This window comes from Gossypium hirsutum, chromosome A13 (assembly GCF_007990345.1).
Source record: "Gossypium hirsutum isolate 1008001.06 chromosome A13, Gossypium_hirsutum_v2.1, whole genome shotgun sequence".
In the NCBI taxonomy this organism is placed as follows: domain Eukaryota; kingdom Viridiplantae; phylum Streptophyta; class Magnoliopsida; order Malvales; family Malvaceae; genus Gossypium; species Gossypium hirsutum.
The window spans coordinates 63,382,565-63,394,709 of NC_053436.1; the positions used below are offsets into that span (position 1 = coordinate 63,382,565).

At 37.6% G+C, this 12,145-nt stretch overlaps 1 non-coding gene across 1 annotated transcript; it reads right to left on the reverse strand.

Moving 5' to 3' along the window:
- Window positions 1–8,495: 8,495 nt before the first annotated feature.
- Window positions 8,496–8,602, reverse strand: LOC121212918 (small nucleolar RNA R71). Its single transcript, XR_005908290.1, has one exon. It is a non-coding gene; the product is annotated as a small nucleolar RNA R71 (small nucleolar RNA).
- Window positions 8,603–12,145: the final 3,543 nt, after the last annotated feature.

The window sequence follows — 12,145 nt, forward strand, 5'->3', positions numbered from 1 at the left end:
CTTGTATGTCAACATCAAATTCTCAATCTAACATATACTTATGACTATTAAGTATTTTTACCCATTAAGCCCTTTTACTCGTTTTCACTCAAAACTGAGTAGCACAAGTTGTCTAACATAATTTAAAACCTCATATTTTATCATAAAACAGCAAAATAAACACATTTCACCTATTGGTATTTTTCCAAATATGAACCCTAGCTTAAATTATTGCTAGAATAAGCTTAATCAAATTATCGAGATTCCAAAAACGTAAAGAACTTGAAAAACGGAGTTATAACAGACTTACTATTGAGCTTGGAAACCTTGTAAACCATAGCCATGGCTTCCCCCATGCTAATTTCGGCCTCCATGAAAAAGATAAGTCAATTTTGGCTTTATTTTCCCTTTTTATTTCTTTCAATTACCCAATGACCAAAATGCCCTTCCTTACTAAACTTTCAAAAATTCCATCCATGTCCAATTTTTGTCCATCACTTAGAAATTGGTCAAATTTCTATTTAAGACCTCCTAATTAATATTTCAAAGCAATTTCATACTAGAAACTTCTAGAATGCAAGTTTTGCAACTTATTCAATTTAGTCCCTAACTTTAAATTGAGCACTTTATGCATAGAATTTTTTCACAAAATTTTCACACAATCATGCAATCATATCATAGACCTCAAAATAATCATAAAATAATTATTTCTATCTCGAGTTTTGTGGTCTCGAAACCTCTATTCCAACTAGACCCAATTTTGGGCTATTACATAGAGTTTGGTGTTGAGCTAGTGTGGGGAACAACTCCGATATCAATACCTCTGTACAGAATGGCATCGAATGAATTGAAGGAGTTGAAAGCTCATTTGCAAGAATTGACTGATAGAGGTTTTGTACGACCCAGTTATTCTCACTGGGGTGCACAGGTTTTGTTTGTGAAAATGAAAGACAGAAATATGAGAATGTGCATTGACTATCAACAGCTTAATAAAGTGACTATTAAGAATAACTATCCTTTGCCCAGAATAGATGATTTGTTTGATCACCTGAATCAGCTGAAAGGGGCTACGATATTTTTAGAGATAGATTTGAGATCAGTTTACTATCAGTTGCAAGTTAAAGACTCTGATGTGCCGAAAACTGCTTTTCGAATGAAGTATGGACATTATGAGTTTTTAGTTATGCCTTTCGGACTAACGAATGGACTTGCTATTTTTATGGATCTAATGAATCAGATCTTTAGACAGTATTTGGAAAGATTTGTTGTTGTGTTTATAGATGACATCTTGATTTATTCCTGTGATGAATCTCAGCATGCTGAACATCCGAGAGTAGTGTTACAGACTTTTTGAGATAAGCAACTATTTGCAAAGTTCAGTAAATGTGAATTCTGGTTACACGAGGTCGGTTTTCTGGGGCATATTGTGTCAACATCGAGTATTCGAGTAGATTTGAGTAAAATTTCAATAATATGGATTGGAAGCCTCCGACAAATGTATCTGAAATCTAAAGTTTCCTAGGACTTACCAGTTATTACAGACAATTTGTAAAAGGTTTCTCAATGATTGCAACTCTGTTGACAAGGTTGCTTTAGAAAGATGTAAAGTTTGAATGGTCAGAGAAATGTCAAAAAGGTTTTGATCAATTGAAAGCTCTTTTGACTGAAGCTCCAGTGTTAGTACAGCTAGAATCGGGTAAAGAATTTGTGATTTATAGTGATGCATCATTGAATGGTTTGGGCTGTGTTTTGATGCAGGAAGGCAAAGTCATAGCTTATGCTTCAAGACAATTAAAGCTGCATGAAAAGAATTACCCGAAACATGATTTGGAATTAGCAGCTATCATGTTTGCACTAAAAAATTGGCACTACTATCTATACGGTGAGAAATGTCATGTTTATTTAGATCATAAGAGTTTGAAATATCTGATGACTTAAAAATATTTGAATTTGAGACTGTGGAGATGGCTAGAATTCCTAAAAGATTACGAGCTAGTGATTGATTATCATCTGAGAAAAGAAAATGTTATTGTTGATGAATTGTAACACCCCAAACCGGGCCCAGACGGTATGGCTGAATCTGGCGTGTCATATTGAAGTGTTTTAGCGAAAACCTTGTTTTCATTGGAAACACTTCCTTAAAACGAAAAACCTTAATTAGTTTGTAAAATCTCTTTTCAGTTGCGGAAGTTTTATTTAAAACATATGATTTTATGGAAACTCATCATTTAAAAATTGAGTTACGGAAACGTAGTATTTAAAAAACAGTTATGGTTTAGGAAACCACGTTCTACTTCTAATAAATATAAAGCATAAAAAAATGATAATAATCCTAATTTGAAATATTAGCTAGAGGAAAGACCTTGTTACAACCCAAATCAAATAGAAATAATTTAAAGTCAATATATTAAAAATTACATAAAGACTAAGTCTAAACTTTTTATGCTAGTTGGCCACCTCCGAGTCCCTCCATCTGTCGAACCGCCTACTGAGGATCACATGATAAGTTTAGAAGGAAGGGGTGAGTTTCAAAAACTTAGTGTGTACAACCCTTAATGAGCATAAAGCAACGTTAGTCATTTTGGGACAGAGCCCAATTCAATAACGGTGGTCTCTGGGCCTTAGCCCAAATTAGCCTCGGTTGGGCCGAAGCCCACATCGCAATAATATCACAACAATATTCATACATGCAATGCAATGCAGTGCAACCCCATCCCAATAATCCATCCGCTACACACCAGTTCTATCCCCCGACACATCATGTGGGGATATAAATATCGACCCACCCAACCGATACACATCCATGGTAACCCGGTTACGAAAATACCTTCAATTACACATTGGGCTTAAAAGCCGTTGGTGGATCCACAATTGTCAAGAAACCATACGATTCTCATATACTTCCTCCGTTCCATAATACCCAACCGATATACAACCTAAGCAAAATATCATATGTATGCAGCAGATATGCATGTCACATCCATAAAACTTACATTCAACACCTAGGGGTATTTTGGTCATTTTTGCCCTTAGGGGCATTTCAATAATTTTTCCTTTTATTACGGTTTTCACTTACCTTGGGCCGTTAAAAAATCCCGTGAGCTAAGATGAATGAATACTATGCACCAGGTAGGATTCCAGAGAATAGGAGGTGAGTCATTAAGATCGCTTAAGTACCAAGCTCTCCCCAAATCCAATCCTAGACATGCATATACCCGTTGCCACACCTTAACCCTATGACTTGTCCATCATCGCAATATATTAATTAAGTTTTATGTAGTCATCATATACTAGACCCAAAACCCCTTACAATTCTCAGTCAAGTTCACATACTTGTCTATGGCCCACTAGGCCCAATCACATTTATATGGCCCATTGGCCCAAATCACATTTATATGGCCCATCAGGCCCAATTCACATTTATAGTCATGCTCACATACGATTTTTCATCACATAGCATCAATTATCAATTTTTACCTATTATGGGCCCAACAGCCCATCAGGGCCATTAAGCCTATTCTGGCCCGATTGGCCAATTCACAGCCCAAGCCCATGGAATAGCTCATGGGGCCTCAGAAAACCTATCGGTTTCCATCACATGAGTGTTCGGACATTCGCAAGATTGTCGTAGTAAAACTTTCGGCTTTTGTCGATTTACTTGTGTGTGCAGTGTGTGTACACACCTTTGGCTTTATTTCAAGTTATCATAGGGTAGAAGATCACACCTTATCACCTGGAGTACTAAGTATTCATAATCTCCCAAACCTATATTCAACGTTATATTCCATTAGTCACATTCCATTAATTCAAAATAAATCCACTTCTTACCGAAGAACCACCTATATTTGCCTTGACTAGATTGATTGACTGCGATTTGCGTATGTAACTCGAAATCTGACGTAGTCCCCCTTTTGCATCCAGGTAGAAAGTCCTTAACAGCTGACACATTATGCCGCTTAAACATGGGAGCCTCTATCCCAACCTCTCTGCTAGAACCCCCTTTTTCCATCAGCGATTACACTCTTGAATGAGAGGGAAAAAGAGAAATAAATGGAGAAACCGTAGGTTAACGAAAGTTTTTGAAAGAATAAAGAAGAATCAGCTTTTAAGAGTTTAGAAACGAAAGAACATAGAAATATTTAACAAAAGCCGAAGAAGATCTAATTCACTTACCGATTGTGAGATTGCTTGCCAATAAGAAATCAAACCCCCAAAGTGTATGAATCGAATTTTAAATGAAAAAAAACAGTCAGCTAAGTTGAAGAGGGAAGATATTGATTCCATTAAAATAAGGAAGAAAAGATCAAGAATTTGGCTTAAAGAAAAGAGGAGGTGATATGTGACTGAAGCACACAAAAACAACAAATGCCCTTACTCGCCCATACGACACACATATTTATACTAAAAATAAATAAATAAATAAATAATACATCTACACTCTTCAATCGACTTAAACTCATCAAGATAATTTCCCTTCAAATTCCCCAATTTTATCACCATCATATCTACCCTTAATCCTCATCCTAACCCCCTTGATTTTAGCCAAAAATTCCAATTTGAATTGCATTCAAATTGCTTCCACCATACAACACTTGAGTAGCAAAATTAAACTCTCCCTTTGCGCGCGCCTCCACTTGAACTCTAAACCGCAAGGTTACGCTACCTCCTCACACGCTGCTCGCCACTGCACCGCATCCTTTCTCACACTACCATTCGGTCACAATTAATTATAAGGCTTATATGCCTAAGCCTCATTTTTCTTAAAGAATAAAAATTTAAACTTTGTCAGGCTTGGGACTCGAACCTGCTCCCTCTCATAACCATAACATGTTTCACGCAACTGCACGCAGGCGCTCTTGTGCCATATTCCATCCCTAACTATTTTTTAAGGCCTATTAACTCGCAACCTAGTTATCCTAAAAATATTTGCTACCATTCAGATTCGAACCCCTAATCTCTTGGCTGCGCTATTCATCCCTTTCCACCAAGCCACAAGCTCTTTTGTGTCGTTTCCCCTCCCCAATTAATTATAAACTCTTTCTGCTGACATCCAGGGTTTCTAAAAAAAACCCACAGCCTTTGTTCATGCTGCGACTTGAACCCAGCACCTCTCCCTACTCCTAATGCCATCATGCCACTGGGCCAAGTGCATCATTGTGTCGAATTCCCACCTAGCATATTTATAAAGCCTAAAGACTAGCTTCCCTACTTATCTTATGCGCAATAAAAATTTTTGCCAAGGCCCAAGACTCGAACCGTGGACTTCCTGCTTGCTACCAATGCCTTTTGCCACTAGGCCAAGTGTTTCCTTGTGTCAGATTTTACCAGGCCTTATTAATAAGCATTCCGCCTAATGCTTAGGGTCCTTTAGAAAAAAATGCAAAATTTTGCTAAAGCCCTGGATCGATCCGAGGACTTTTTCCACACTACCAACCCTTCCTAAATAATTTAACAATTAAACTAAGCACACAATTATAAAATATTTAAACACCTTTCTTTTATTCAAGCAGCCTTCTAACCAATCCCAAACTCAAGGCCCATTACTTCTAGGCCCAAAATCAGGGTGTTACATGCATTAAGTCGAAAATCTTTGTTTGTTTTATGTACAATGAATGCTCAGTTGGCTCTACCTGATCACGGATCAATTGTAGCTGAGTTGAAAGTGAGACATTTGTTTTTACAGTAGATTTATAAAGATCAAAAAGTTGATAATGAAATTTACCTAAAAGAGCTCAGTGTGATTCAAACCCTAATTTAGAGTTCCAAGTTGATTCTGATGATTGTTTAAGATTCAAAGGCCGAATATGTGTTCTAAGAAATTCAGAGTTGATTCAGAAGATTTTGAATGAAGCGCATAATAGTAGTTTATCAGTTCATCCGGGAAGTACAAAAATGTATAATAATTTGAAACAACTTTATTGGTGGTATGGTATGAAACGAGATATTTCAGAGTTCGTTTCTAAATGTTTGATTTGTCATCAAGTCAAAACTGAACATCAAATGTCGTCTAGTTTATTACATCCTATTATGATTCCTAAGTGGAAATGGGATAAAGTAACTATGGATTTTGTTTCGGGTTTACCCCTATCTTTGAGTAAAAAAGACACAATTTGGGTTGTAGTTGATAGGTTGACAAAATCGACTCATTTCATTCCTGTGCGTATGGATTTCTCGCTTGATAAGTTAGCTGAGTTATATATCTTTGAGGTTATGAGATTACACGGGGTACCTATTTCCATTGTTTTAGATAGAGATTTGAGATCCACATCACGATTTTGGAAGAAACTACAATATGCATTGGGTACGAAGCTACATTTCAGTATCGCTTTTCACCCATAGACGGATGCTCAATCTGAGCAGATTATTCAGATACTCGAGGATATGTTGAGATGTTGTATTCTTGAGTTTGAAGGTACGTGGGAGGGATACTTGCCATTGATGAATTTGCGTAAAATAATAGTTTGATAAACTGTAAATTATACATGTTTTTACCCCATGTTTAATGCATTTTATGGATGATTTCTCATTAGAATTGGTGAATCCGATGCTCCTAATGCTTTAATTTCATGTTTTATATTTAGGAGAGCATAGAAGAGCGAAAGGAATGAGAAACGGGCCAAAAAAGGAGAAAATGGGCCAAATTACAAAATTAACATAGCCAGGACACCCTCACACGAGCAGACCATACGGTCATGTCAATTTGGCAGGCTCGAACACGGCTTGAAGTAATCGAACATGGGCGTGCGCCACAGGCGTGTCCCTACCGAGCCCAAGTTGAGTCCAATTCAGAAAAGGCTAATTTTGAGGGTTTTTAGGCATTCCAAAGCTTATAAATACACCCTAGAGAAGGAAGAAAAGGGCGACGGAGAAGGGGGAGTAAAGAATTAATCCAAGGAAGCCGATTGATCCATCTTAGAAGCCGGATTCATCACCAAGACTGAAGATCTCTCCTCAATTTCCCTTCAGGAGTTTTGGGTTTTCTTTATGTTTTGTATTCTTTATTCTTCTAAGATATTTTGTTATTTAGTTATGAACTTAAACCCCTAAATACCTAAGGGGAATGAAACCTAAGATGAATCTTGTTATTATTTTCTGAATCGTATCATAAATATTTAACTTGTTATTAATTATGTGTTCTTAATTCTTGTTTTGATATCCCAGGATACTGATTCAAGACATGCTCTTATTCAGAGGAGGAATAGACCTTGTTTAAAAGTACATTTGTCATAATTCAGCAGAGTTGATTGGGCGCCTAGACATAGGGTGACAAGATTTTGCCGAATTAGGGTGAAACCTAATAAGGGGATCCATAGATCGAGTTAATGTAACCCTAGAGTGTTAATTAAAGAAAAGTCTTAGTTATTCAATCTAGGGATTAGACGTTATTAGTCTTGAATAGGGATAATAACATAACTTATGGATCTCTACGGAACAAGTTGAATGAATAAATCGTTCTATTCAGAGCCAAAATAACAAGTAAAGTCTAGGTGAATTTTTCCTTAGGTATTGTCTTAAGTCAATCGATTTTTCCCAAAAGCAATTCCCCAATTCTTTTCTCTGTGCATTCCTAGTTTAGATAATTAGTTAGTTAAAATAAAAACCTCTTTATTCTTAGGCTAGATAATAAAAAGACAGTCATTACTATTACTAGTACTTTTAGTTCCTTTAGGTTCGAAAATCCGGTCTTGCTAAAACTATACCACTGTTCGATAGGTACACTTGCCTACATCGCTATAATAGTTAGTTCAAGAATGAGTAATTATAAATATTTAAAACCTATCACGAAACCATGCGAGCAAGTTTTTAGCGCCGCTGCCGGGGAACTAAGATATTAGGAACGCTCAATTTTTATTACTTTAGCCATTTATTTTTCTTGCAATTTAATTTAATTTATTATTATTTATTAACTTACTTTTTCTTTCTCTTGGCAGGTTTTTATAGTTTTTGACTAGAAGAAAACCGTCAGGACCATTACTTTTTGACGAAGAAATCGATGGTACAGTTCGTAGAAACCAAAGAGAAATAAGGCGCAGCTTAAGATACATGGAGAACGAGAAAAAAGACAATACTCAACCCCCAACCGAAGAGATGGCTGAAAACCAAGGCTATCAGCAACCTCTTGCAATTGCAGTTAATCAAAATCCTACTCTACGAACTATGTATGATTATGCTAAACCTTCTTTAATAGGAACTAAATCAAGCATAATTAGACCTGCTGTAGCTGTAAATACTTTTGAATTAAAACCTAACACTATCAAATGATACAACAATTTGTTCAGTTTGATGATTTGCAGGATAAGGATCCCAATGCTCATTTAGCCAACTTCTTAGAACTATGCGATACATTTAAAATTAATGGCATTTCTGATGATGCCATATGTATTCCGTTGTTTCCATTTTCATTGAGGAACAAAGCTAAACAGTGGTTGAACTCGTTACCATGAGGGTCAATTACTACTTGGGAACAAATGATCGAAAAATTTTTGCTAAAATATTTTTCGCCAGCTAAAACAACTAAATTATGTAATGATATCTCTTCTTTTGTGTAGATGGATTTAGAAACACTCTACGATGCATGGGAGAGATACAAGGACCTTCTAAGAAGGTCCCCTCACCATGGGTTACCACTTTGGCTCCAAGTACAAACATTTCACAATGATCTGAATCCTTCGACTCGGTAAATGGTTGACGCAGCTGCTGGTGAAATCATCAACAATAAAACACCGAAAGATGCCTATGAGTTTATAGAGGAGATGTCACTGAATAACTATCAGTGGCAAGTCATGAGGACAAAGCCAATGAAAATAGCCGACGCTTATAACGTCGATTCGGTCACCATGCTCTCTAATTAGGTAGAACTTTTAAATAAAAATATTGATGGTTTTGTTAATTCTTTACAAGTTCACCCAGTAATGCAGTGCAAAGCAAGTGGAGGTGGAACAAACCATTCGAAATACCAACCTTATGGCTACAGCATGGATAACAAGCAATTAAACTACATGGGTAATAATCCTCAACCTCAAGACAATCTATATAGTAACACTTATAATGCAGGTTGGAGGAACCACCCCAATTTCTCGTGGGGTGGTCAAAGAAATCAAATACCACAACATCCTCCAGGCTACCAACAACCACCCTACCAATAGGAAAAGAAGCCAAACCTTGAAGAGATGCTCTCAAATTTTATATTAGTGTCAGAAACCCATTTTCAGAACACCGAGACAGCACTTAAAAATCAACAAGCGTCAATCTAAGGGGTCGAAACTCAGATAGGCTAGCGTTCCAAACTAATCTCCAAACGACCAAAAAGTAGTTTGCCAAGTAATACCGAACCTAACCCAAGGGAAAAACTCAATGCAATTAATATTCAAGATAACGAAGGAGTCGTTGAGCCTGAACTAAAACTGAGGCAAGAAATTATGGTAAGCAAATGGCAAGGTGAGGTAGATCAAAATACAAACAAACCAGTGACTGTCGAATATAAACCTCGTGTGCCATACCCCAACGCGACAAGGAAAGCCCACTCAGATGAACAAATTGGTAAATTTCTTAAACTCTTAAAAAAATTACATATTAACTTACCGTTTATTGAAGATCTATCGCAGATGCCAAATGCAATGAAATTTTTAAAGGAGCTTTTAACAAATAAGTGGAAGTTGGACGAGGCGTCACATGTGGAGCTGAACGCAGTTTGCTCGGCCATTCTCCAAAATAAACTACCCAACAAACTAAAAGACTTAGGGAGCTTTATTATTCCTTGCTTAATTGGTAGTTTAGATGTTAATCATGCATTAGCTGATCTAGGGACTAGTATCAACATCATGCCTTACAAAATGTTTAAGCAACTAGGTCTCGGGAAAACCAAACAGACTAGGATGAGTATTCAATTAGCAGATAAAACTATAAGATTCCCTAGAGGTATTATTGAAGATGTGCTAGTTAAAATCGATAAATTTATATTTCCTATTGACTTTATTATTCCATACATAGAAGAGGATAGCAACACTCCCTTAATTCTAGGAAGGCCTTTTTTAGCAACTGCTAAAACCATCATTGATGTTGGCACAGGTGAACTCACACTCCGGGTGGGAGACGAAACAATCACCCTTCAAGCTCGCAATTCTGGCAACACATCAGGAATTGAAGGTGATCATTTAAACCATTATACTAAACCTAACAATATAGTGAAACCTACTTTGCATAAAATGAGTCTGAAGGAAGCACATGAGTCATTCTCAAGCAATAGTAGAGGACTTGTTCATGAAGATCGAAGATTACAAATCGAGGAACTCGATGAATGGAGGACGCACAAACCAAGAACACCCGACAAACCGAAACTACGCCAAAACAAGCCTGATACCTCTCCAAATCAACTTAAGGTTGGTGATAAGGTCTTATTAGATGCTGCAGATCCCCACATTGTCACTACCACACTGAATGAGCAAATCCCTCTTACGGTACTCAGTATTTTTCCATTCGGTCCGGTGGAGGTGAGTCATCCCAAGTTTGGCACTTTTAAAGTAAACAACACCCGATTAAAACCTTATTTTGATGAGATTGATAGTAGGAATGAGGAGAATAAACTCTTCAAATGACCATGACCATTCAGTCGATCTTAGACTACAAATAAGCGCTTTTCGGGTGGAAAATTTGAGCACTAACAACATTAATTTCTTTAAATTTTGTTATTTAACTCTTAACTTACTAATAGAAATCTTGAATACAAGTGTCTCCACAGACACACGGCCAAGCACACGGGCATGCTTAAGGCCATGTGAAAATAGGGAAAAATATTTCCCCAACACGGGCTATGATTAAACGCCACAGCTGTGCGATATGGCCGTGGTCGAGCCTGCCAAACCAACACAGGCGTGCGACACGCTTGTGTGGAAGAACCATGGTCAAACCTATTAAATTAACACGGGCGTGGGGCTTTCACACACGGGCGTGGGAGAAGCGAATGAAGCTAGACACAATCGTGTGAACCCACATGCCCGAGAAACATGGGCATGTACTAAATGTCAGACACGCCCAAATTTGAAATTCGTGAATCACACGGGCTAAAATTGGGGGACACGGGCATGTGCCCAGGCCGTGTGGCCCAAAATCTATAAATACCCTACACTATTCACTTTCTTCCCCATTCAAAAACCCTAACCCTAGCCACTACAACTCCACACAGCCTCCCTGCCATGCCCTTGCGCCGCTTCCAACTTTGTTTTTAACACTCAATCCCTCTCCCTTAGCATTTCTTTACTCCTTTCACTTCTATTTTACTTACTACTAATACTTATTATTAGCATAATCTTCATTGCTTTCGAACTATTTGTCATTTTGCTCATTATTTTATCATTTTAGTTTGCATTCTTAGGTTAGTTATTATACATTGCGTGTTAAATCAAGTTATTAGGGAAACCTCATACCCATGACTTTACCATGGTCATTCTCATGATATTTCCATACCAATGTCTATCATTCAATTTGCATTTTTCAATTATGTTGTTAGAAAAGCCTCACTCTTTTGTCCTACACATGCCATTACTACACCCATTTTCATACAATGATAAGGTCACGAAATTATTAGATTAGTTATGTTTGGTTGTGGCTGAAATTCTGCTTTTTATTTGAAAATTGTATTCCTTTTACTTTGACCACTCATCAAGATGACTTGATGATTCTAAACGCAGGTACTATGTCATATTCACGTGGTAAAAAGGCCGTCATACCTGCCTCGAAGAAGAGGAAGGGAGCGTCATCTTTCGCGGGTCTAACCACGAAAATTCGTCACCCCCTCCTACAGTTCCCCCGAGGGCCTCAGGAAGAACAGTTCCAAATACTTCGAGCCTGACCTTTACTTGCGGGTCGCTACATCGACTTGGTTGCTGTTGAACAGGTTCAGTTGGCTGATTTGATTTGAGCCCTCCTAACCACAGACCCTTGGGAGCTATTCTTTGGGATTATTGAGCCAACATGCCTTGAGCTCACGATGGAACTATGCTCAACGTTCTATTTTCAGACCGTCATGACGAACTACGATGATCCTGGCACGGTTCAATTTCACCTAGGCGGATTAATCTGCCAGCTAAGCATTCCAAAGTTTGGTGTTGCACTAGGCTTATATACGGAGGAGTTCAAGGAGGAGAATGAACTACATGCTCTCAGTTTC